The 25757-nt window shown below is 44.8% G+C and overlaps 1 long non-coding RNA gene across 2 annotated transcripts in view; it reads left to right on the forward strand.

The window, feature by feature from the left end:
- The window catches only part of LOC134969202 (uncharacterized), a 59686-nt gene that overhangs the window by 15090 nt on the left and 18839 nt on the right, over positions 1–25757 (forward strand). Inside the window, exons 1-2 of one of the 2 annotated variants that reach the window (XR_010189430.1) lie at positions 8238–8562; positions 9375–9512. This is a non-coding gene — a long non-coding RNA (uncharacterized LOC134969202). Of the gene's footprint in view, positions 1–8237; positions 8563–9374; positions 9513–25757 lie in introns of those variants that run through there. The other variant, XR_010189431.1, reaches the window with a different exon arrangement.

Raw genomic sequence — 25757 nt, forward strand, 5'->3', positions numbered from 1 at the left:
CTTCCAAGTCCCTAGTAGCCGCAGGCACTACAATAGGTTGGTTCAAGTGAAAAGCTGATACCACCTTAGGGAAAAACTGGGGACGAGTCCTCAATTCTGCCCTATCCATATGGAAAATCAGATAAGGGCTTTTACATGACAAAGCCGCCAATTCTGACACATGCCTGGCCGAAGCCAAGGCCAATAACATGACCACTTTCCACGTGAGATATTTCAAATCCACAGTTTTAAGTGGCTCAAACCAATGTGATTTTAAGAAACTCAACACCACGTTGAGATCCCAAGGTGCCACAGAAGGCACAAAAAAGGGGCTGAATATGTAGCACTCCCTTTACAAATGTCTGAACTCCAGGCAGTGAAGCCAGTTTTTTCTGGGAGAAAATCGACAGAGCCGAAATCTGGACCTTAATGGAACCCAATTTTAGGCCCATAGTCACCCCTGACTGTAGGAAGTGCAGAAAACGACCCAGCTGAAATTCCTCTGTTGGGGCCTTCCTGGCCTCACACCACGCAACATATTTTCGCCAAATACGGTGATAATGGTTTGCGGTTACTTCTTTCCTGGCTTTTATCAGCGTAGGAATGACTTCCTCCGGAATGCCCTTTTGCTTTAGGATCCGGAATTCAACCCCCATGCCGTCAAACGCAGCCGCGGTAAGTCTTGGAACAGACAGGGCCCCTGCTGTAGCAGATCCTGTCTGAGCGGTAGAGGCCATGGGTCCTCTGATATCATTTCTTGAAGTTCTGGGTACCAAGCTCTTCTTGGCCCATCCGGAACCACGAGTATCGTTCTTACTCCTCGTTTTCTTATTATTCTCAGTACCTTTGGTATGAGAGGCAGAGGAGGGATTACATAAACCGACTGGTACACCCACGGTGTCACTAGAGCGTCCACAGCTATTGCCTGAGGGTCCCTTGACCTGGCGCAATATCTAGTTTTTTGTTTAGGCGGGACGCCATCATGTCCACCTGTGGCCTTTCCCAACGGTTTACCAACAGTTGGAAGACTTCTGGATGAAGTCCCCACTCTCCCGGGTGTCGGTCGTGTCTGCTGAGGAAGTCTGCTTCCCAGTTGTCCACTCCCGGAATGAACACTGCTGACAGTGCTAAGACGTGATTTTCTGCCCATCGGAGAATCCTTGTGGCTTCTGCCATCGCCATCCTGCTTCTTGTGCCGCCCTGTCGGTTTACATGGGCGACTACCGTGATGTTGTCTGATTGGATCAGTACCGGCTGGTTTTGAAGCAGAGGCCTTGCCAGACTTAGGGCATTGTAAATGGCCCTCAGTTCCAGAATATTTATGTGTAGGGACGACTCCTGACTTGACCAAAGTCCTTGGAAATTTCTTCCCTGTGTGACTGCCCCCCAGCCTCGAAGGCTGGCATCCGTGGTTACCAGGACCCAGTCCTGTATGCCGAATCTGCGGCCCTATTGAAGATGAGCACTCTGCAGCCACCACAGTAGAGATACCCTGGTCCTTGGAGACAGGGTTATCAGCCGATGCATCTGAAGATGCGATCCCGACCACTTGTCCAAGAGGTCCCACTGAAAGGTTCTTGCATGGAACCTGCCAAATGGAATTTTGCTTCGTAAGAAGCTACCATTTTTCCCAGGACTCGTGTGCAGTGATGCACCGATACCTGTTTTGGTTTCAGGAGGTCTCTGACTAGAGATGACAGCTCCTTGGCTTTCTCCTGCGGGAGAAACACTTTTTTCTGGTCTGTGTCCAGAACCATCCCCAGGAACAGTAGGCGTGTGGTAGGAACCAGCTGTGACTTTGGAATGTATAGAATCCATCCGTGCTGTTGTAGCACTTCCCGAGATAGTGCTACTCCGACCAACAACTGCTCCTTGGACCTCGCCTTTATAAGGAGATCGTCCAAGTACGGGATAATTAAAACTCCCTTTTTTCGAAGGAGTATCATCATTTCTGCCATTACCTTGGTAAAGACCCTCGGTGCCGTGGACAGTCCAAACGGCAGTGTTTGGAATTGGTAATGGCAATCCTGTACCACAAATCTGAGGTACTCCTGGTGAGGATGGTAAATGGGGACATGTAGGTAAGCATCCTTGATGTCCAGGGATACCATGTAATCCCCCACCTCCAGGCTTGCAATAACCGCCCTGAGCGATTCCATCTTGAACTTGAATTTTTTTTATGTATGTGTTCAAGGATTTCAAATTTAAAATGGGTCTCACCGAACCGTCCGGTTTCGGTACCACAAACAGTGTGGAATAGTAACCCCGTCCTTGTTGAAGTAGGGGCACCTTGACTATCACCTGCTGGGAATACAGCTTGTGAATTGCCTCTAGCACAGCCTCCCTGCCTGAGGGAGTTGTCGGCAAGGCAGATTTGAGGAAACGGCGGGGGGGGAGACGCCTCGAATTCCAGCTTGTACCCCTGAGATACTACTTGAAGGATCCAGGGATCCACCTGTGAGCGAGCCCACTGATCGCTGAAATTTTTGAGGCGGCCCCCCACCGTACCTGGCTACGCCTGTGGAGCCCCCGCGTCATGCGGTGGACTCAGAGGAAGCGGGGGAAGAATTTTGATTCTGGGAACTGGCTGACTGGTGCAGCTTTTTCCCTCTTCCCTCGTCTCTGTGCAGAAAGGAAGCGCCTTTGACCCGCTTGCTATTCTAAAGCCGAAAGGACTGTACCTAATAATACAGTGCTTTCTTAGGCTGTGAGGAAACCTGAGGTAAAAATTTTTCTTCCCAGCTGTTGCTGTGGATACGAGGTCCCAGAGACCATCCCCAAACAATTCCTCACCCTTATAAGGCTCTATGTGCCTTTTAAAGTCAGCATCACCTGTCCAGTGTCGGGTCTCTAATACCCTCCTGACAGAATGGAGATTGCATTAATTCTGGATGCCAGCCGGCAAAATATCCCTCTGTGCATCCCTCATATATAAGACGACGTCTTATGTTCGCAAAATAGTATCCCTGTTTGACAGGGTTACAGACCACGCTGCAGCAGCACTATCTGCAGGTCTCAGTCTAGTACCTGAGTGTGTAAATACAGACTTCAGGATAGCCTCCTGCTTTTTATCAGCAGGTACCTTCAAAGTGGCCGTATCCTAAGACGGCAGTGCCACCTTTTTTGACAAACGTGTGAGCGCCTTATCCACCCTAGGGGATATCTCCCAGCGTAACTTATCCTCTGGCGGGAAAGGGTACGCCATCAGTAACTTTTTAGAAATTACCAGTTTCTTATCGGGGGAACCCACGCTTTTTCACACTTCATTCACTCATTTGATGGGGGAACAAAACACTGCCTGCTTTTTCTCCCCAAACATAAAACCCTTTTTTAGTGGTACTTGGGTTAATGTCAGAAATGTGTAACACATTTTTTATTGCCGAGATCATGTAACGGATGTTCCTAGTGGATTGTGTATATGTCTCAACCTCGTCGACACTGGAGTCAGACTCCGTGTCGACATCTGTGTCTGCCATCTGAGGGAGCGGGCGTTTTTGAGCCCCTGATGGCCTTTGAGACGCCTGGGCAGGCGCGGGCTGAGAAGCCGGCTGTCCCATAGCTGTTACGTCATCCAGCCTTTTATGTAAGGAGTTGACACTGTCGGTTATACCTTCCACCTATCCATCCACTCTGGTGTCGGCCCCACAGGGGGCGACATCACATTTATCGGCATCTGCTCTGCCATCACATAAGCCTCCTCATCAAACGTGTCGACACAGCCGTACCGACACACCGCACACACACAGGGAATGCTCTGACTGAGGACAGGACCCCACACAGCCCTTTGGGGAGACAGAGAGAGAGTATGCCAGCACACACCAGAGCGCTATATAATTTAGGGATTAACACTATATTGAGTGAATTTTTCCCAATAGCTGCCTGTATATACAATATTGCGCCTAAATTTAGTGCCCCCCCTCTCTTTTTAACCCTTTGAGCCTGCAAACTACAGGGGAGAGCCTGGGGAGCTGTCTTCCAGCTGCACTGTGAAGAGAAAATGGCGCCAGTGTGCTGAGGGAGATAGCTCCGCCCCTTTTTCACAGACTTTTCTCCCGCTTTTTTATGGATTCTGGCAGGGGTATTTATCACATATATAGCCTCTGGGGCTATATATTGTGATATATTTGCCAGCCAAGGTGTTTTTATTGCTGCTCAGGGCGCACCCCCCCCCAGCGCCCTGCACCCTCAGTGACCGGAGTGTGAAGTGTGCATGAGGAGCAATGGCGCACAGCTGCAGTGCTGTGCGCTACCTTGGTGAAGACTGATGTCTTCTGCCACCGATTTTCCGGACCTCTTCTTGCTTCTGGCTCTGTAAGGGGGACGGCGGCGCGGCTCCGGGAACGAACACCAAGGCCAGTTCCATGCGGTCGATCCCTCTGGAGCTAATGGTGTCCAGTAGCCTAAGAAGCCCAAGCTAGCTGCAAGCAGGTAGGTTCGCTTCTTCTCCCCTTAGTCCCTCGATGCAGTGAGCCTGTTGCCAGCAGGTCTCACTGTAAAATAAAAAAACCTAAAATAAACTTTCTTTCTAGGAGCTCAGGAGAGCCCCTAGTGTGCATACAGCTCGGCCGGGCACAGAAATCTAACTGAGGTCTGGAGGAGGGTCATAGTGGGAGGAGCCAGTGCACACCAGATAGTACCTAATCTTTCTTTTAGAGTGCCCAGTCTCCTGCGGAGCCCGTCTATTCCCCATGGTCCTTACGGAGTTCCCAGCATCCACTAGGACGTCAGAGAAAGTGAACTAAAGGTGTGTACACACGGTAAGATCTTTTCTTCCGATTCTGACTATATAGTCAGAATTGGAAGAAAAGATAGTGCAGATCGCAAGGTGACAGTCACCTTGCGATCCCGATCCGATGCCGATGTGCGGTCGGCATCGGCCGAAAAAATAGGCTGTGCAGGCAAGTCAATCCTGACTATCTCTATAGAAGAGATAGTCAGGATTGACACTTCGCCAAAATCGCACAGAACCAGGATCGCAAGCACACTCATTATGTGCTTGCGATACTGGCTAAGTGCCGATCCGGCCCCCCGTCGCACAGTGAGAATCGGATAAGTCCGAATCTCACCGTGTGTACACGGCCTTAGACTATGAGCATCAATTAAGTCTATAGGTGGCTTACGGCCAGAGACAACTTCAAAGGGAGCAGAGGTTCAGATCGGAAACTTTTTTCAGAGGAATCGCTACCCGAAAAATGCTCTAGATACTGAATCTTCCCAAGACTGCAATAGCTCAGCCAGTGAGACTGATAAAGTTAAAACCAATAAAAGAAATAAAAACAAGGGGGTCATCCCTTTAGCAGTGGTTACCAGAAAAATGGTCAGAGTAGACCTAGGAGATTCAATAGGAGAGGGGGCCAGAACAAACGAAATAAACCCGAGCACAAAACCACCAATGCAATCCAGGAGGAAATAATTCATAAGAGTATAGGTTAAAAATTAAGTGCAAGTGAAACAAGCTTATTATCTAAGGGACTATCATTTACACCGACAGCGAAATTCAATGATTTTAGATGGCAAGTTGAAAAATCCTGCTTACATAGGCAATTAAAATTAAAAGAATTTTGCAATAAAAAAAGATGCCACTTTGGAACAGCTGGATAAACCTATGATACCAGTGCAATTGAAGCGGTTACAACCTAAATCAAGTTTTGATCCTCCATCGAACAATGCTTCCATTAAAACTTTTGTGAGGTTACTGGATCAAGGAGTTACATCGGCATCTACAACTAGGAAACCTGTATATCCCAATTTAACCCCTCTTGAACAGGAGGCTATTAAGTCCTTATCACAGAATCACCAATTGGTGATTCGCCCAGCAGACAAAAGGGGCGGTATAGTCTTACAAGACCTACAAGACTATACCAATGAAATTAACCGCCAACTGGGTGACTGTATGGTTTACCAGAGACTGAGTTGTGACCAGACTATACAATTCTCTCATGAACTTCGTGAGGTACTTGCCTTGGCAAAAGACTCAAAATTGATTGACGATTCAGCCTTCGATATCCTACTCCCTAAGTATCCAGTGATGCCGCTTTTATACACGCTCCCTAAGATTCATAAGGGTTTGTTACCTCCGCCCGGGCGCCCCATAGTATCGGCCAGAGGATCGCTATTACAGCCTACCTCCATCTATTTGGACTCTATATTACAACCATTAATCCAGAGACACTCCAATTTTTTTACTTGATACCACAATGTTATTGAACTCTTAGTAGTATTCTCGGTGGAGCATGGCTAGTAACAGCTGGTGTATCTAGTCTCTACACTGTTATACCCCATAGTGAGGGAATTAACTCTGTACGAGAATTGTTGTCTACATTTGGCGATTATGACCTTTTCCATGTGAATATCTTGTTACAAATGCTTGAATTGGTATTGACTAAGAATTTTTTCTTATTCAACAACCTACAAGTAACTGGGTGTGCCATGGGATCTTCTGTGGCCCCCAATTACGCAAATTCGTATATGTTTGGTGTTGAGAGGATAGTTTTTTTGACAACCCTGTGATTGCTGAGAAAATGTTGCTCTACACGAGATTTATAGACGACCTATTTTTTCATTTGGCTTGGGTCTGAAGTAGAATTGAACACATTACTTGTGGAGCATAATATGTCATCCTCTCCAGTAAAACTGACATTTGTTATGAGCCAGTCTGAGATTAAATTTTTGGACGTGAAATTTAGTTTGGCTAATGGCGAGATTAATACTACTTTGTTCTCTAAAGAAACAGATAGAAATACTCTATTACATTTCCAAAGTTGCCATCCTCGTAGCCTTAAAATGGGTTTGCCTTTCTCACAAATGGTGAGGATTAGAAGGATCCTCACCATTGTGTAATTGAACACATTACTTGTGGAGCATAATATGTCATCCTCTCCAGTAAAACTGACATTTGTTATGAGCCAGTCTGAGATTAAATTTTTGGACGTGAAATTTAGTTTGGCTAATGGCGAGATTAATACTACTTTGTTCTCTAAAGAAACAGATAGAAATACTCTATTACATTTCCAAAGTTGCCATCCTCGTAGCCTTAAAATGGGTTTGCCTTTCTCACAAATGGTGAGGATTAGAAGGATCAATACTGATAATACTATGGCATCGTCACAAATTGACTGGCTCATTAGCAAATTTCTACAGAGGTTATCATCTAAGTAATTTGTTGAGTGCTAAAGCTAAGGCGATGGCCTTGTGTAGACAAGATTTGTTACAAAGTGATGTTCCTAGACCACAGAGACAAAGATTGCATTGGGTTAATCAATATAACACTAGATCACCTGACTTTGGCCTATTATCACTTCAGACAAAGAGCTAGAGCTCTCTCAGACATCTCTCATGTCATGCTATTCCCGCCCTACAAATTTGAGGGATGTACTTGTTAAAGCTGATGTTTCTAATTATCAAAATTGACACCATCAAGAATTTCTTGGCTAAAAAAATAAATGGTTGTTTTAGATGCTCCTGCACTACATGTAATTTTCTTTTAACGGGAGACACATTTTGTCACCCGCATTTGGGGACCAAATATAAGATTCTCCATCATCTTACGTGTGACAGCACACACGTGGTATACCAATTGGTGTGCCCGTGTGGGCTGTCATACGTTGGAAAAACTCAGAGGAAATTTAAGGAGAGAATGAGCGCACACCGCTCTTCTATTCGACTAGCCTTGTCAAAGGGGTCAAGTGATCAACCGGTGGCTCGCCATTATTTAATGGCTAAACACCCTTCACATAGCCTTAGGTACAGAATGATCGATCACATTCCGCCTCTGCGGAGAGGAGGTGATCGTAATTCTCTATTGTTAAAGAGAGAAGCAGAATGGATACATAGGCTGAATGTTATTACCCCTTAGGGGCTCAATGATTTGATTTGATTTGATTTTCCAGTTTTGCTTAAATGTTGGGAATTCTCTGTTGGTAGACAAAGTGATCCATTTGTGGTCTAGATTTATGATTGTTGCATTAACTTATGTATCATTGTATTATGTGTGTGGTGTGTAGATATAGTGTTAATTATGCACCACCACTGAGGTATATTTATAACCAATTGCTCTAGGCTAGTGGCGATTGTTCGTTTGGCCATCGCTGCTGCGCTATGTATAGTGCATCTATAGTGATTAGTTGTGCTTTATACCATGCTATTTTTGCTATGCTTGTGGTATCCATGACTACTTAACCCTGATGTATGACGCATTTAGATGCGCTGATGTTCGGTATTTGGATTAATCCAAGATGTTTGTGCTTTTGTTTAGATGTTGCCATGCCAACTGATGAGACGTGCGGCGTGCAAGTGCGTGCTGACGTCATGTTCCCGCGCCAGTGACTGGGAAGAGAGTTCAATAACATTGTGGTATCAAGTAAAAAATTGGAGTGTCTCTGGACTAATGGTTGTAATATAGAGTCCAAATAGATGGAGGTAGGCTGTAATAGCGATCCTCTGGCCGATACTATGGGGCGCCCGGGCGGAGGTAACAAACCCTTATGAATCTTAGGGAGCGTGTATAGAAGCGGCATCACTGGATACTTAGGGAGTAGGATATCGAAGACTGAATCGTCAATCAATTTTGAGTCTTTTGCCAAGGTAAGTACCTCACGTAGTTCATGAGAGAATTGTATAGTCAGGTCACAACTCAGTCTCTGGTAAACCATACAGTCACCCAAGTTGGCAGTTAATTTCATTGGTATAGTCTTGTAGGTCTTGTAAGACTATACCGCCCCCTTTGTCTGCTGGGCGAACCACCAATTGGTGTTTCTGTGATAAGGACTTAATAGCCTCCTGTTCAAGAGGGGTTAAATTGGGATATACAGGTTTCCTAGTTGTAGATGCAGATGTAACTCCTTGATCCAGTAACCTCACAAAGGTTTTAATGGAAGCATTGTTCGATGATCAAAACTTGATTTAGGTTATAACCGCTTCAATTGCACTGGTATCATAGGTTTATCCAGCTGTTCCAAAGTGGCATCTTTTTTATTGAAATTTTTTTTTAATTTTAATTGCCTATGTAAGCAGGATTTTTCAACTTGCCATCTAAAATCATTGAATTTCGTTGTCTCTATAAATGATAGTCCCTTAGATAATAAGCTTGTTTCACTTGCACTAAATTTATAAGAGGATAGGTTAAAAATTATTTCCTCCTGGATTGCATTGGTGGTTGTGTGCTCTGGTTTATTTCGTTTGTTCTGGCCCCCTCTCCTATTGAATCTCCTAGGTCTACTCTGACCATTTTTCTGGTAGCCACTGCTAAAGGGATGACCTCCTTGTTTTTATTCCTTTTATTAGTTTTAACTTTATCAATCTCACTGGCTGAGTTATTTAACCCTTACGTATGACGCATTTAGATGCGCTGACGTTCAGTATTTTGATTAATCCAAGATGTTTGTGCTTTTGTTTAGATGTTTGCCATGCCAACTGATGCGAGACGTGCAAGTGCGCGCTGACGTCATGTTCCCGCGCCAGTGACTGGGACAGACTCCCCCGCTGGAGAAAACGGCCAATCCGTGCATGTCCACACGTATTCGGGGGGGTATAAGGTAAGCTTGTTTTGTGTATTGTTTGTATTCTTGTCAAAAATCATGTGGGGATTGAAACGTTGAATTCAGTGACCCTGGTGTCTGCAAGTTTTATTCTTTGATGAAAAACGTCTGAGTGCCGCACTATTGCCATCCTCTATTCATTCCCTGTGAGGGCACCAAGACTGGCTACAGCATTTAGGTGGAGTGTGTGTATGTATATATATAAATAAAAAGAAAGGGATGGGGGATAACGACCAATGGTGTCTAATAATAATTATAAGATATTTAAAAATAAGAATTTACTTACCGATAATTCTATTTCTCGGAGTCCGTAGTGGATGCTGGGGTTCCTGAAAGGACCATGGGGAATAGCGGCTCCGCAGGAGACAGGGCACAAAAGTTAAGCTTTAGGATCAGGTGGTGTGCACTGGCTCCTCCCCCTATGACCCTCCTCCAAGCCTCAGTTAGGATACTGTGCCCGGACGAGCGTACATAATAAGGAAGGATTTTGAATCCCGGGTAAGACTCATACCAGCCACACCAATCACACTGTACAACCTGTGATCTGAACCCAGTTAACAGTATGAGAACAGAGGAGCCTCTGAAAGATGGCTCACTACAACAATAACCCGATTTAGTTAACAATAACTATGTACAAGTATTGCAGATAATCCGCACTTGGGATGGGCGCCCAGCATCCACTACGGACTCCGAGAAATAGAATTATCGGTAAGTAAATTCTTATTTTCTCTATCGTCCTAGTGGATGCTGGGGTTCCTGAAAGGACCATGGGGATTATACCAAAGCTCCCAAACGGGCGGGAGAGTGCGGATGACTCTGCAGCACCGAATGAGAGAACTCCAGGTCCTCCTTAGCCAGGGTATCAAATTTGTAGGATTTTACAAACGTGTTCTCCCCCGACCACGTAGCCGCTCGGCAAAGTTGTAAAGCCGAGACCCCTCGGGCAGCCGCCCAAGATGAGCCCACCTTCCTTGTGGAATGGGCATTTACATATTTTTGGCTGTGGCAAGCCTGCCACAGAATGTGCAAGCTGAATTGTACTACAAATCCAACGAGCAATAGTCTGCTTAGAAGCAGGGGCACCCAGCTTGTTGGGTGCATACAGGATAAAACAGCAAGTCAGATTTCCTGACTCCAGCCGACCTGGAAAACTATATTTTCAGGGCCCTGACAACATCCAGCAACTTGGAGTCCTCCAAGTCCCTAGTAGCCGCAGGTACCACAATAAGCTGGTTCAGGTAAAACGCTGACACCACCTTAGGGATAAACTGGGGACGAGTCCGCAGCTTTGCTCTGTCCGAATGGACAATCAGATATGGCTTTGTGAGACAAAGCCGCCAATTTTGACACTCGCCTGGCCGAGGCCAGGACCAACCGCATGTTCACTTTCCATGTGAGATATATCAAATCCACAGATTTGAGTGGTTTAAACCAATGTGATTTTTGGAATCCCCAAAACTACGTTGAGATCCCCCAGTGCCACTGGAGACATCAAAAGGGGTTGTATATGCAGTACTCCCTTGACAAACTTCTGGACTTCAGGAACTGAAGCCAATTCTTTCTGGAAGAAAATCGACAGGCCGAAATTTGAACCTTAATGGACCCCAATTTGAGGCCCATAGACACTCCTGTTTGCAGGAAATATAGGAATTAACCTAGTTGAAATTCTTCCGTGGAGCCTTCCTGGCCTCACACCATGGAACATATTTTCACCTAAACTGTGATAATGTTGTGCGGTCACCTCCTTCCTGGCTCTGACCAGGGTAGGGATGACCTCTTCCGGAATGCCTTTTTCCCTTAGGATCCGGCGTTCACCCGCCCCTGCGTCAACGCAGCTGCGGTAAGTCTTGGAACAGACATGATTCTTGCTGAATCAAGACCCTTCTTATCTCTTGAAGTTCCGGTTACCAAGTCCTTCTTGGCCAAACCAGAGCCACGAGTATAATTCTTACTCCTCTCCTTCCTATAATTCTCAATACCCTGGGTATGAGAGGCAGAGGAGGGAACACATACCCGACTGGTACACCCACGGTGTTACCAGAGCGACCCAGCTATTGCCTGAGGGTCTCTTGACCTGGCGCTTCAGGTGGGACGCCATCTTATGACCACCTTTGGTCTTTCCCACGGTTTACAATCATGTGGAAACTTCCAGATGAAGTTCCCACTTTTCCGAGTGGAATTCATTCCTGCTGAGGAAATTCAGTTTTCCACTCCCGGAATGAACACTGCTGACAGTGTTATCACATGATTTTTTGCTCAGCGAAAAGTTCTTGCTGTCATTGCCCTCCTGCTTCTTGTGCCGCCCCGTCTGTTTACGTGGGCGACTGCCATGATGATGTCCGACCAGATCAGCACCGACTGACTTTGAAGCAGAGGTCTTCCTAGGCTCAGAGCATTGGAAATTGCTCTTAGCTCCAGTATATTCATGTGGAGAAAAGTCTCCAGACTTGACCACATTCCTTGGAAATTTCTTCCCTGTGTGACTGCTTCCCAGCCTCTCAGGCTGGCATCCGTGGTCACCAGAACACAGTCCTGAATGCTGAATGTGCTGTCCTCTAGAAGATGAGCACTCTGCAGCCCCCACAGAAGAGACACCCTTGTCCTCGGAGACAGGATTATCTGCTGATGCATCTGAAGATGCGATCCGGACCATTCGTCCAGCAAATCCCCCTGAAAATTTTTTTGCGTGAGATCTGCCGAATGGAATTGCTTCGTAAGAAGCCACCATTTTTCCCAGGACTCCTGTGCATTGATGCACTGATACTTGGCCTGGTTTTAGGAGGTTTCTGACTAGTTCGGATAGCTCCCTGGCTTTCTCCTCCAGGAGAAACACCTTTTTCTGGACTATGCCCAGAATCATTCCTAGGAACAGCAGACGTATCGTCGGAAAAACGCTGCGATTTTTGGAATATTTAGAATCCACTCGTGCTGTCATAGAACTACTTTAGATAGTGCTATTCCGACCTCCAACTGTTCTCTGGACCTTTCCCTTTTCAGGATATTGTCCAAGTAAGGGATAATTAAGATGCCCTTTTCTTTGAAGAGAATCATCTTTTCGGCCATTACCTTGGTAAAGGCCCGGGGTGCCGTGGACAATTCAACGGCAGCGTCAGAAACTGATATTGACAGTTCTGTACCACGAACCATAGGTACCCTTGTTGAGAAGGGCAAATTTGGACATGGAGGTAATCCTTGATGTCCAGGGACACCATATAGTCCCCTTTTTTCCGGTTCGCTATCACTGTCTGAGTGACTCCATCTTGATTTGAACCTTTGTATGTAAGTGTTCAAAAATTTCAGATTTAGAATATGTCTCACCAAGCCGTCTGGCTTCAGTACCACAATATAGTGTGGAAGACTAATACCCTTTTCCTTGATTGTAGGAGGGGTACTTTGATTATCACCTACTGGAAATACAGCTTGTGAATTTTTTCCCAATACTGCCTCCCTGTCGGAGGGAGCCTTTGGTAAAGCAGACTTCAGGAACCTGCGAGGAAAAGATGTCTCGAATCTCCAAACTGTACCCCTGGGATAATACTTTGTACGATCTAGGGGTCAACTTGCGAGTGATCCCACTGCACGCTGAGACTCTTGAGACGACCCCCCACCTCACCTGAGTCAGCTTGCACGGCCCCAGCGTCCTGCTGAGGACTTGGCAGACTCGGTGGAGGGCGTCTGTTCCTGGAAAGGGGCTGCCTTCTGCAGTCTACTTCCCTTTCCTCTATGTCTGGGCAGATATGACTGGCCTTTTGCCCGCATGCCCTTATGGGAACGGAAGGATTGAGGCTGACAGTGTCTTTTTCTGCTGAGATGTGACTTGGGGTAAAAAGGTTGGATTTCCCAGCTGTTGCCGTGGCCCCCAGGTCCGATGGACCGACCCCAAGTACCTACTCTCCTTTATACGACCATACTTTCATGTGCCGTATGGGATCTGCATCACCTGACCACTGTCGTGTCCATAACATCTTCTGGCAGATATGGACAACGCACTTATCTTGATGCCAGAGTGCAAATATCCCTCTGTGCATCTCGCATATATATATATATATATATATATATATATATATATATATTGTTCTAGTGGTAAATCGGTTGCGCCTTCAGTGTTTGTATGTAAATTGTTGCAAATCCTTGAGTGATAGTTAAAATGTGCGTACCAGACATACGTAGAACATTCGCCTTGTTTGAGGTATCTTTGCATCTGGATAATCCTTACTCGTACTGATTCTCCATTCCCATCCGTCCAAGCGTTGGTGTGGAGTTTGTACGTATATGCAAAAAATGTGTGTCAGAATGCTGCTCTTAAACAAAGTGACTTGGTGCTATATTTCGTGCAACTTTAACAGTAAAGTGAATATGTGCAAAGAAAAGTGCTGTACGTGCTTGTTATATATATATATGAATAAAAATATGAATAAATACGAATAAATATTTTATTTTACTAGCAGTGTGCAAATTCCCTTAGGTAATGTGCTTATATACCACTTATTGAGGGTGCAACACCATATGGCTCAGTAGTCAAAAGGAGCACTTACATCTAGAGTTGAAATGATTTAATAGGATGCTGCCATCATTCCATCATCAGACTTATGGACCTTAAAAAAAGGGTTCCCATGTGGGATGGAAAAAAGCCTCTGATAGTGTAGTATTATTTAAAAAACATTTAATAATACATAAAACGACAAAAAACATACAGATGGACTCGTACAATTTTAAAAATGCATATAAGCTTATCTGTTAATTCCTCAGATAGGAGCGGAGTGCCGGTATATGCCCAACGCGTTTCGTCCCTTAGTTCATATCTGGGACTTCCTCAGGGGTCAATGGTGGTCTGCTCTGCATCCCCACACCTTATATTTGCCAGGAATCAAGTTACATAATCAAAACTGGATTGCGCTGGTTGTCCGCGCGCGTAGCGCTACTGCGCATGCGCGGGATTAGTAAATCTCGCGTGGCTATTGCTGCCGGGTATTGGAACTACAAGTGGGAACTACAAGTTTCCACTGCGCATGCGTGGTCGTGTCGCGCATGCGCGCTAGTGAATAGCCGTGGACTTGCGATGGTGTGTCTCTGAGATTCTGAGACACAAGAATGTAGACGCCAGTGTGCGGCTGCGCAAGGCTGCCTGCTGGATTCGTGTTCATAAGTGTTAATAAATAAACAAAGGTGTTTGGTGCAGATCACATCACCGCATCTTGTATTGGGATACGTTTAGGAAGGATACCACATGTTACACTTATACATGCAATTTAGGAGGAATAGGATGCATAACAAACATCAGTATTTAACTTCACGTGGTGGGTGTTTTTACTTAGTAAGAAAGCCTGGTCGCCATGGTTACCAAAATGACACACCATGCTCCACCGCTTGGTTCCATACACGACAGCTACATGTAATGGGCGCTGGAGCACAGTGTGCTACACTAGGATTTCTCACAATATAGGTAATGGTGAAGAGGGTATATAATACTTAGTCATAAAAACGCATATATATGTGTATATAAAGATAAATAAAGATAAATACATACAAGCATCCACATATACATGAGAGCGCATGAGGGTGCTCAGAGATACACATATAAAAGTATAAATGTAAAAATAAAGAAGAGGTGAATCTAAATATGAATATATATATATAAACCTATATAAATACAGGTACATTCAAAGTGCATAAATTGATAGATTAATAAATTAATAAATTAATTAATAAATTAAGTTAGTGTGGAATAAATTGCAGGAAGGCTTACTGAAGCATTTAGTTACAGTTGTACTCTCATAAAATATTTATATAAAATATTTATGTAAAATACTTCCATAAAATATCTAATAAGATCTCTAAAAAGTGTAAAAATTGTGTAAAAACTTGTGTAAAAAATTGGCGCTTGTAGGGTAATTTATAAAAAGGGGGTGAGTTCATAGTGTTCATTGAGACCTTCTGGCATCATTGTACCAAGTGTTTGGATCCAGAACATTTCTCTCTGTGCCAGTCTTTTGTCTCTGTCACCGCCTCTTTGTCCTACTTTTATGTGTTCGATGGCTTTGAATGTGATTTGGTCCGGATTAGAGTTATGAGTTTTGTTAAAATGTTTGGGAACAGAGTGATTGTCCATTTTGTTTTTGATTGCTCTTATGTGTTCCTGAATTCTCAGGCGAAGTATTCTCTTTGTTTTGCCTATGTACTTTAGGCCACATGTACATTCCAGGCAGTACACTACATAATTCGTGGAGCAGTTTATCAAATCCTTGATGTTATATGTTTTGGACGAATCAGAGGTGCTAAATTTCTTACCATCCTTGTGTGCATATTTACAGATGCAACAGTGCAGAGAAGTGGAAAACCAATATTCCCTTCTCACAATTCTGCAGACTGAAGAGAAACTGCACAATGGATGAAGATTTCCAAACTCAACTGGACACCTACTCACATAGGTTTATAGACAGAGGTTATCCCATGAAAACAATTGAGAAAGCAAAAGAAAAAACAAATACCACACAGAGAGAAACTTTACTAAAGTACCAACCCAAAGAAGATGGCGCTCACCAATTGAACTTTATCACTACATTTAATGCTGGAGAGAAGAAGATTGAGGGAACCCTGAAAAAACACTGGCATATTCTCCAAATGGACAAAGTTCTTAATCCTATACTTCCAGAAAGACCAAGAACTATCTACAGGAAAGCCAGAAATCTGAAGGACATATTAGCACCAAGTCTTCTCAAACCAATAGCGACGGAATCCACTGGCCCATGGCTTAAATCAACCGGATTTTTTAAATGCAACCACTGTTGCATCTGTAAATATGCACACAAGGATGGTAAGAAATTTAGCACCTCTGATTCGTCCAAAACATATAACATCAAGGATTTGATAAACTGCTCCACGAATTATGTAGTGTACTGCCTGGAATGTACATGTGGCCTAAAGTACATAGGCAAAACAAAGAGAATACTTCGCCTGAGAATTCAGGAACACATAAGAGCAATCAAAAACAAAATGGACAATCACTCTGTTCCCAAACATTTTAACAAAACTCATAACTCTAATCCGGACCAAATCACATTCAAAGCCATCGAACACATAAAAGTAGGACAAAGAGGCGGTGACAGAGACAAAAGACTGGCACAGAGAGAAATGTTCTGGATCCAAACACTTGGTACAATGATGCCAGAAGGTCTCAATGAACACTATGAACTCACCCCCTTTTTATAAATTACCCTACAAGCGCCAATTTTTTACACAAGTTTTTACACTATTTTTACACTTTTTAGAGATCTTATTAGATATTTTATGGAAGTATTTTACATAAATATTTTATATAAATATTTTATGAGAGTACAACTGTAACTAAATGCTTCAGTAAGCCTTCCTGCAATTTATTCCACACTAACTTAATTTATTAATTAATTTATTAATTTATTAATTTATTAATCTATCAATTTATGCACTTTGAATGTACCTGTATTTATATAGGTTTATATATATATATTCATATTTAGATTCACCTCTTCTTTATTTTTACATTTATACTTTTATATGTGTATCTCTGAGCACCCTCATGCGCTCTCATGTATATGTGGATGCTTGTATGTATTTATCTTTATTTATCTTTATATACACATATATATGCGTTTTTATGACTAAGTATTATATACCCTCTTCACCATTACCTATATTGTGAGAAATCCTAGTGTAGCACACTGTGCTCCAGCGCCCATTACATGTAGCTGTCGTGTATGGAACCAAGCGGTGGAGCATGGTGTGTCATTTTGGTAACCATGGCGACCAGGCTTTCTTACTAAGTAAAAACACCCACCACGTGAAGTTAAATACTGATGTTTGTTATGCATCCTATTCCTCCTAAATTGCATGTATAAGTGTAACATGTGGTATCCTTCCTAAACGTATCCCAATACAAGATGCGGTGATGTGATCTGCACCAAACACCTTTGTTTATTTATTAACACTTATGAACACGAATCCAGCAGGCAGCCTTGCGCAGCCGCACACTGGCGTCTACATTCTTGTGTCTCAGAATCTCAGAGACACACCATCGCTAGTCCACGGCTATTCACTAGCGCGCATGCGCGACACGACCACGCATGCGCAGTGGAAACTTGTAGTTCCCACTTGTAGTTCCAATACCCGGCAGCAATAGCCACGCGAGATTTACTAATCCCGCGCATGCGCAGTAGCGCTACGCGCGCGGACAACCAGCGCAATCCAGTTTTGATTATGTAACTTGATTCCTGGCAAATATAAGGTGTGGGGATGCAGAGCAGACCACCATTGACCCCTGAGGAAGTCCCAGATATGAACTAAGGGACGAAACGCGTTGGGCATATACCGGCACTCCGCTCCTATCTGAGGAATTAACAGATAAGCTTATATGCATTTTTAAAATTGTACGAGTCCATCTGTATGTTTTTTGTCGTTTTATGTATTATTAAATGTTTTTTAAATAATACTACACTATCAGAGGCTTTTTTCCATCCCACATGGGAACCCTTTTTTTAAGGTCCATAAGTCTGATGATGGAATGATGGCAGCATCCTATTAAATCATTTCAACTCTAGATGTAAGTGCTCCTTTTGACTACTGAGCCATATGGTGTTGCACCCTCAATAAGTGGTATATAAGCACATTACCTAAGGGAATTTGCACACTGCTAGTAAAATAAAATATTTATTCGTATTTATTCATATTTTTATTCATATATATATATATATAACAAGCACGTACAGCACTTTTCTTTGCACATATTCACTTTACTGTTAAAGTTGCACGAAATATAGCACCAAGTCACTTTGTTTAAGAGCAGCATTCTGACACACATTTTTTGCATATACGTACAAACTCCACACCAACGCTTGGACGGATGGGAATGGAGAATCAGTACGAGTAAGGATTATCCAGATGCAAAGATACCTCAAACAAGGCGAATGTTCTACGTATGTCTGGTACGCACATTTTAACTATCACTCAAGGATTTGCAACAATTTACATACAAACACTGAAGGCGCAACCGATTTACCACTAGAACAATTTTGAAATCTGAGTTCCTTTGGGAATTGGACATTTTGAAATCTGGTTGCGACACCATTAACCTTGGGAGTGTTTTTATTAATTTTAAACTAATTTTAAAATAATTTTGTTTTGCACTAACTCATGCGTAATTTATGATCTCCCATTTTAGGGATATCTGGTTATAGAATATTCAGGTTGTAGCGCTATCTGCACCTTTTGTACACAATATATATATATATATATATATATATAGACTGCATCCTATTAAATGCTCTATATCACTAAAATATTTTCAGTCAGGGAATCCGACCAAGCCAACCCAGCACTGCATTTCCAGGCTGAGGCGATCGCTGGTCGCAGTATAACCACCGTATGTGTGTATATACTTTTTAGGATATTACTCCAGCTTCATATCAGCTGGCTCCTTGAGGGCGGCCGTATCTGGAGACGGTAACGCCACATGATAAGCGTGTGAGCGCCTTATCCACCCTAAGGGGTGTTTCCCAACGCGTCCTAACTTCTGGCGGGAAAAGGTATAACGCCAATATTTGCTATCGGGGTAAACCCACGCCTCATCACACACTTCATTTTATTTTATCTGATTCAGGAAAAACTACGGTAGTTTTTTCACTGCCACATAATACCCATCTTTGTGGTACTTGTAGTATCAGAAATATGTAACACCTCCTTCATTGCCCTTAACGTGTGGCCCTAATGAGGAATACGTTTGTTTATTCACCGTCGACACTGGATTCAGTGTCCGTGTCTGTGTCGACCGACTAAGGTAAACGGGCGTTTTAAACCCCTGACGGTGTTTTTGAGACGTCTGGACCGGTACTAATTGTTTGTCGGCCGTCTCATGTCGTCAACCGACCTTGCAGCGTGTTGACATTATCACGTAATTCCCTAAATAAGCCATCCATTCCGGTGTCGACTCCCTAGAGAGTGACATCACCATTACAGGCAATTGCTCCGCCTCCTCACCAACATCGTCCTCATACATGTCGACACACACGTACCGACACACAGCACACACACAGGGAATGCTCTGATAGAGGACAGGACCCACTAGCCCTTTGGAGAGACAGAGGGAGAGTTTGCCAGCACACACCAAAAACGCTATAATTATATAGGGACAACCTTATATAAGTGTTTTCCCTTATAGCATCTTTATATATATGTCTAACGCCAAATTAGTGCCCCCCCTCTCTGTTTTAACCCTGTTTCTGTAGTGCAGTGCAGGGGAGAGCCTGAGAGCCTTCCCTCCAGCCTTTCTGTGAGGGAAAATGGCGCTGTGTGCTGAGGAGATAGGCCCCGCCCCCTTTTCGGCGGGCTCGTCTCCCGCTCTTCACCGGATTCTGGCAGGGGTTAAATATCTCCATATAGCCCCCGGAGGCTATATGTGAGGTATTTTTTGCCAAATAACAGGTTTCCATTGCTGCCCAGGGCGCCCCCCCCCAGCGCCCTGCACCCTCAGTGACTGCCGTGTGAAGTGTGCTGAGAGCAATGGCGCACAGCTGCAGTGCTGTGCGCTACCTTAAGAAGACTGAAGAGTCTTCTGCCGCCGATTTCTGGACCTCTTCTCTTTTCGGCATCTGCAAGGGGGCCGGCGGCGCGGCTCCGGTGACCCATCCAGGCTGTACCTGTGATCGTCCCTCTGGAGCTAATGTCCAGTAGCCTAAGAAGCCAATCCATCCTGCACGCAGGTGAGTTCACTTCTTCTCCCCTAAGTCCCTCGATGCAGTGATCCTGTTGCCAGCAGGACTCACTGTAAAATAAAAAACCTAAAACTAAACTTTTCTAAGCAGCTCTTTAGGAGAGCCACCTAAATTGCACCCTTCTCGGCCGGGCACAAAAACCTAACTGAGGCTTGGAGGAGGGTCATAGGGGGAGGAGCCAGTGCACACCACCTGATCCTAAAGCTTAACTTTTGTGCCCTGTCTCCTGCGGAGCCGCTATTCCCCATGGTCCTTTCAGGAACCCCAGCATCCACTAGGACGATAGAGAAAAGTATATATAAACATTTCTTTAAAACATTTTTTAAAAATTTAATACAAACTTTTTCTAAAAGATGGGATAAAAAGCATATACACGTATATATAAATAATAAAGTGCAAAGGTATTAAAGTGCTTATCTGAGTCAGAGGTCACTTAGATGCCCAACGCTTTTCGTCACACAGACTTCATCAAGGGGTAAAGGCAGACTGGACAGGGCTTACATTTATACTGGTACTACTCATAACTCAATTATGACATCACTTCCTGCTATTTAAAAAAAAGTCTTAATGCTAAGTTACTGAATTTTCATAAATTATAACTTCTTCCCTCTTTGGGCATATGCTATACATATAGATATATAAAACCACTCGTTTTTCCTAAGAAAAGGTGTAAGTAACCACTTTAAAAGTCCATTATATGTACTGTATATTCGTGGCATTTCCGCCACACTTCCGGTATCGGAGTCTCAGGCGCATCACTTCCGGATCGGTACTGCGCATGTGTGCGCTGTTGACTGGTGTTTTCTTTGGAGCTCAAAGTTTCCCAACAGTTTCATTCTCTGCTGCTGCGCCCATTTTACGTTAGATATCCCTATGCAGTTTATAGCGGCGGCCATTTTGTTGTAGCTTGCGGTGACCATAACATGGGACATATTTCATTGTTCACATGCGGTTTCCATGGAGATTGAGGAAAGAGAAAACTCAATTTAATCTTTTGTAAACAAACGGTTATTAGTGTCATTCTTAGTACATTAAGTCAGAATGGGTATATATAAAGGTAATATGAATTCAGTTAGAGCATATATCCTAAATATGTATATAATTAAAAAGGAAAAAATAAGATTTTACTCACCGGTAAATAAGATTTTACTCACCGGTAAATCTATTTCTCGTAGTCCGTAGTGGATGCTGGGAACTCCGTAAGGACCATGGGGGAATAGACGGGCTCCGCAGGAGACTGGGCACTCTAAAAGAAAGATTAGGTACTATCTGGTGTGCACTGGCTCCTCCCTCTATGCCCCTCCTCCAGACCTCAGTTAGGATACTGTGCCCGGAAGAGCTGACACAATAAGGAAGGATTTTTAATCCCGGGTAAGACTCATACCAGCCACACCAATCACACCGTATAACTCGTGATACTATACCCAGTTAACAGTATGAAATATAACTGAGCCTCTCAACAGATGGCTCAACAATAACCCTTTAGTTAGGCAATAACTATATACAAGTATTGCAGACAATCCGCACTTGGGATGGGCGCCCAGCATCCACTACGGACTACGAGAAATAGATTTACCGGTGAGTAAAATCTTATTTTCTCTGACGTCCTAGTGGATGCTGGGAACTCCGTAAGGACCATGGGGATTATACCAAAGCTCCCAAACGGGCGGGAGAGTGTGCGGATGACTCTGCAGCACCGAATGAGAGAACTCAAGGTCCTCCTCAGCCAGGGTTTCAAATGTGTAGAATTTGGCAAACGTGTTTGCCCCTGACCAAGTTGCAGCTCGGCAAAGTTGTAAAGCAGAGACCCCTCGGCCAGCCGCCCAAGATGAGCCCACTTTCCTCGTGGAATGGGCTGTTACTGATTTAGGATGCGGCAATCCAGCCGCAGAATGCTCCAGCTGAATTGTGCTACAAATTCAGCGAGCAATAGTCTGCTTAGAAGCAGGAGCACCTATTTTGTTGGGTGCCTACAGGATAAAAAACGAGTCAGTTTTCCTGACTCCAGCTGTCCTGGAAATATAATTTTTTAAGGCCCTGACTACGTCCAGTAACTTGGAATCTTCCAAGTCCCTAGTAGCCGCAGGCACTACAATAGGTTGGTTCAAGTGAAAAGCTGATACCACCTTAGGGAGAAACTGGGGACGAGTCCTCAATTCTGCCCTATCCATATGGAAAATCAGATAAGGGCTTTTACATGACAAAGCCGCCAATTCTGACACACGCCTGGCCGAAGCCAAGGCCAATAACATGACCACTTTCCACGTGAGATATTTCAAATCCACAGTTTTAAGTGGCTCAAACCAATGTGATTTTAAGAAACTCAACACCACGTTGAGATCCCAAGGTGCCACAGAAGGCACAAAAAAGGGGCTGAATATGTAGCACTCCCTTTACAAATGTCTGAACTCCAGGCAGTGAAGCCAGTTCTTTCTGGGAGAAAATCGACAGAGCCGAAATCTGGACCTTAATGGAACCCAATTTTAGGCCCATAGTCACTCCTGACCGTAGGAAGTGCAGAAAACGACCCAGCTGAAATTCCTCTGTTGGGGCCTTCCTGGCCTCACACCACGCAACATATTTTCGCCAAATACGGTGATAATGGTTTGCGGTTGCTTCTTTCCTGGCTTTTATCAGCGTAGGAATGACTTCCTCCGAAATGCCCTTTTGCTTTAGGATCCGGAATTCAACCGCCATGCCGTCCAACGCAGCCGCGGTAAGTCTTGGAACAGACAGGGCCCCTGCTGTAGCAGATCCTGTCTGAGCGGTAGAGGCCATGGGTCCTCTGATATTATTTCTTGAAGTTCTGGGTACCAAGCTCTTCTTGGTCCATCCGGAACCACGAGTATCGTTCTTACTCCTCGTTTTCTTATTATTCTCAGTACCTTTGGTATGAGAGGCAGAGGAGGGAATACATAAACCGACTGGTACACCCACGGTGTCACTAGAGCGTCCACGGCTATTGCCTGAGGGTCCCTTGACCTGGCGCAATATCTAGTTTTTTGTTTAGGCGGGACGCCATCATGTCCACCTGTGGCCTTTCCCAACGGTTTACCAACAGTTGGAAGACTTCTGGATGAAGTCCCCACTCTCCCGGGTGTCGGTCGTGTCTGCTGAGGAAGTCTGCTTCCCAGTTGTCCACTCCCGGAATGAACACTGCTGACAGTGCTAAGACGTGATTTTCCGCCCATCGGAGAATCCTTGTGGCTTCTGCCATCGCCATCCTGCTTCTTGTGCCGCCCTGTCGGTTTACATGGGCGACTGCCGTGATGTTGTCTGATTGGATCAGTACCGGCTGGTTTTGAAGCAGAGGCCTTGCCAGACTTAGGGCATTGTAAATGGCCCTCAGTTCCAGAATATTTATGTGTAGGGACGACTCCTGACTTGACCAAAGTCCTTGGAAATTTCTTCCCTGTGTGACTGCCCCCCAGCCTCGAAGGCTGGCATCCGTGGTTACCAGGACCCAGTCCTGTATGCCGAATCTGCGGCCCTCTTGAAGATGAGCACTCTGCAGCCACCACAGTAGAGATACCCTGGTCCTTGGAGACAGGGTTATCAGCCGATGCATCTGAAGATGCGATTCCGACCACTTGTCCAAGAGGTCCCACTGAAAGGTTCTTGCATGGAACCTGCCGAATGGAATTTTGCTTCGGAAGAAGCTACCATTTTTCCCAGGACTCGTGTGCAGTGATGCACCGATACCTGTTTTGGTTTCAGGAGGTCTCTGACTAGAGATGACAGCTCCTTGGCTTTCTCCTATGGGAGAAACACTTTTTTCCAGTTCTGTGTCCAGAACCATCCCCAGGAACAGCAGGCGTGTGGTAGGAACCAGCTGTGACTTTGGAATGTATAGAATCCATCCGTGCTGTTGTAGCACTTCCCGAGATAGTGCTACTCCGACCAACAACTGCTCCATGGACTTCGCCTTTATAAGGAGATCGTCCAAGTACGGGATAATTAAAAACTCCCTTTTTTCGAAGGAGTATCATCATTTCTGCCATTACCTTGGTAAAGACCCTCGGTGCCGTGGACAGTCCAAACGGCAGTGCTTGGAATTGGTAATGGCAATCCTGTACCACAAATCTGAGGTACTCCTGGTGAGGATGGTAAATGGGGACATGTAGGTAAGCATCCTTGATGTCCAGGGATACCATGTAATCCCCCTCCTCCAGGCTTGCAATAACCGCCCTGAGCGATTCCATCTTGAACTTGAATTTTTTTATGTATGTGTTCAAGGACTTCAAATTTAAAATGGGTCTCACCGAACCGTCCGGTTTCGGTACCACAAACAGTGTGGAATAGTAACCCCGTCCTTGTTGAAGTAGGGGCACCTTGACTATCACCTGCTGGGAATACAGCTTGTGAATTGCCTCTAGCACAGCCTCCCTGCCTGAGGGAGTTGTCGGCAAGGCAGATTTGAGGAAACGGCGGGGGGGAGACGCCTCGAATTCCAGCCTGTACCCCTGAGATACTACTTGAAGGATCCAGGGATCCACCTGTGAGCGAGCCCACTGATCGCTGAAATTTTTGAGGCGGCCCCCCACCATACCTGGCTACGCCTGTGGAGCCCCCGCGTCATGCGGTGAACTCAGAGGAAGCGGGGGAAGAATTTTGATTCTGGGAACTGGCTGACTGGTGCAGCTTTTTCCCTCTTCCCTCGTCTCTGTGCAGAAAGGAAGCGCCTTTGACCCGCTTGCTTTTCTGAAGCCGAAAGGACTGTACCTGATAATACAGTGCTTTCTTAGGCTGTGAGGAAACCTGAGGTAAAATTTTTTCTTCCCAGCTGTTGCTGTGGATACGAGGTCCCAGAGACCATCCCCAAACAATTCCTCACCCTTATAAGGCTCTATGTGCCTTTTAAAGTCAGCATCACCTGTCCAGTGTCGGGTCTCTAATACCCTCCTGACAGAATGGCCATTGCATTAATTCTGGATGCCAGCCGGCAAAATATCCCTCTGTGCATCCCTCATATATAAGACGACGACTTATGTTCGCAAAATAGTATCCCTGTTTGACAGGGTTACAGACCACGCTGCAGCAGCACTATCTGCAGGTCTCAGTCTAGTACCTGAGTGTGTAAATACAGACTTCAGGATAGCCTCCTGCTTTTTATCAGCAGGTACCTTCAAAGTGGCTGTATCCTAAGACGGCAGTGCCACCTTTTTTGACAAACGTGTGAGCGCCTTATCCACCCTAGGGGATATCTCCCAGCGTAACTTATCCTCTTGCGGGAAAAGGTACGCCATCAGTAACCTTTTAGAAATTACCAGTTTCTTATCGGGGGAACCCACGCTTTTTCACACTTCATTCACTCATTTGATGGGGGAACAAAACACTGCCTGCTTTTTCTCCCCAAACATAAAACCCTTTTTTAGTGGTACTTGGGTTAATGTCAGAAATGTGTAACACATTTTGGATTGTGTATATGTCTGAACCTCGTCGACACTGGAGTCAGACTCCGTGTCGACATCTGTGTCTGCCATCTGAGGGAGCGGGCGTT

This window comes from Pseudophryne corroboree, chromosome 11 (genome assembly GCF_028390025.1).
Source record: "Pseudophryne corroboree isolate aPseCor3 chromosome 11, aPseCor3.hap2, whole genome shotgun sequence".
Classification (NCBI taxonomy): domain Eukaryota; kingdom Metazoa; phylum Chordata; class Amphibia; order Anura; family Myobatrachidae; genus Pseudophryne; species Pseudophryne corroboree.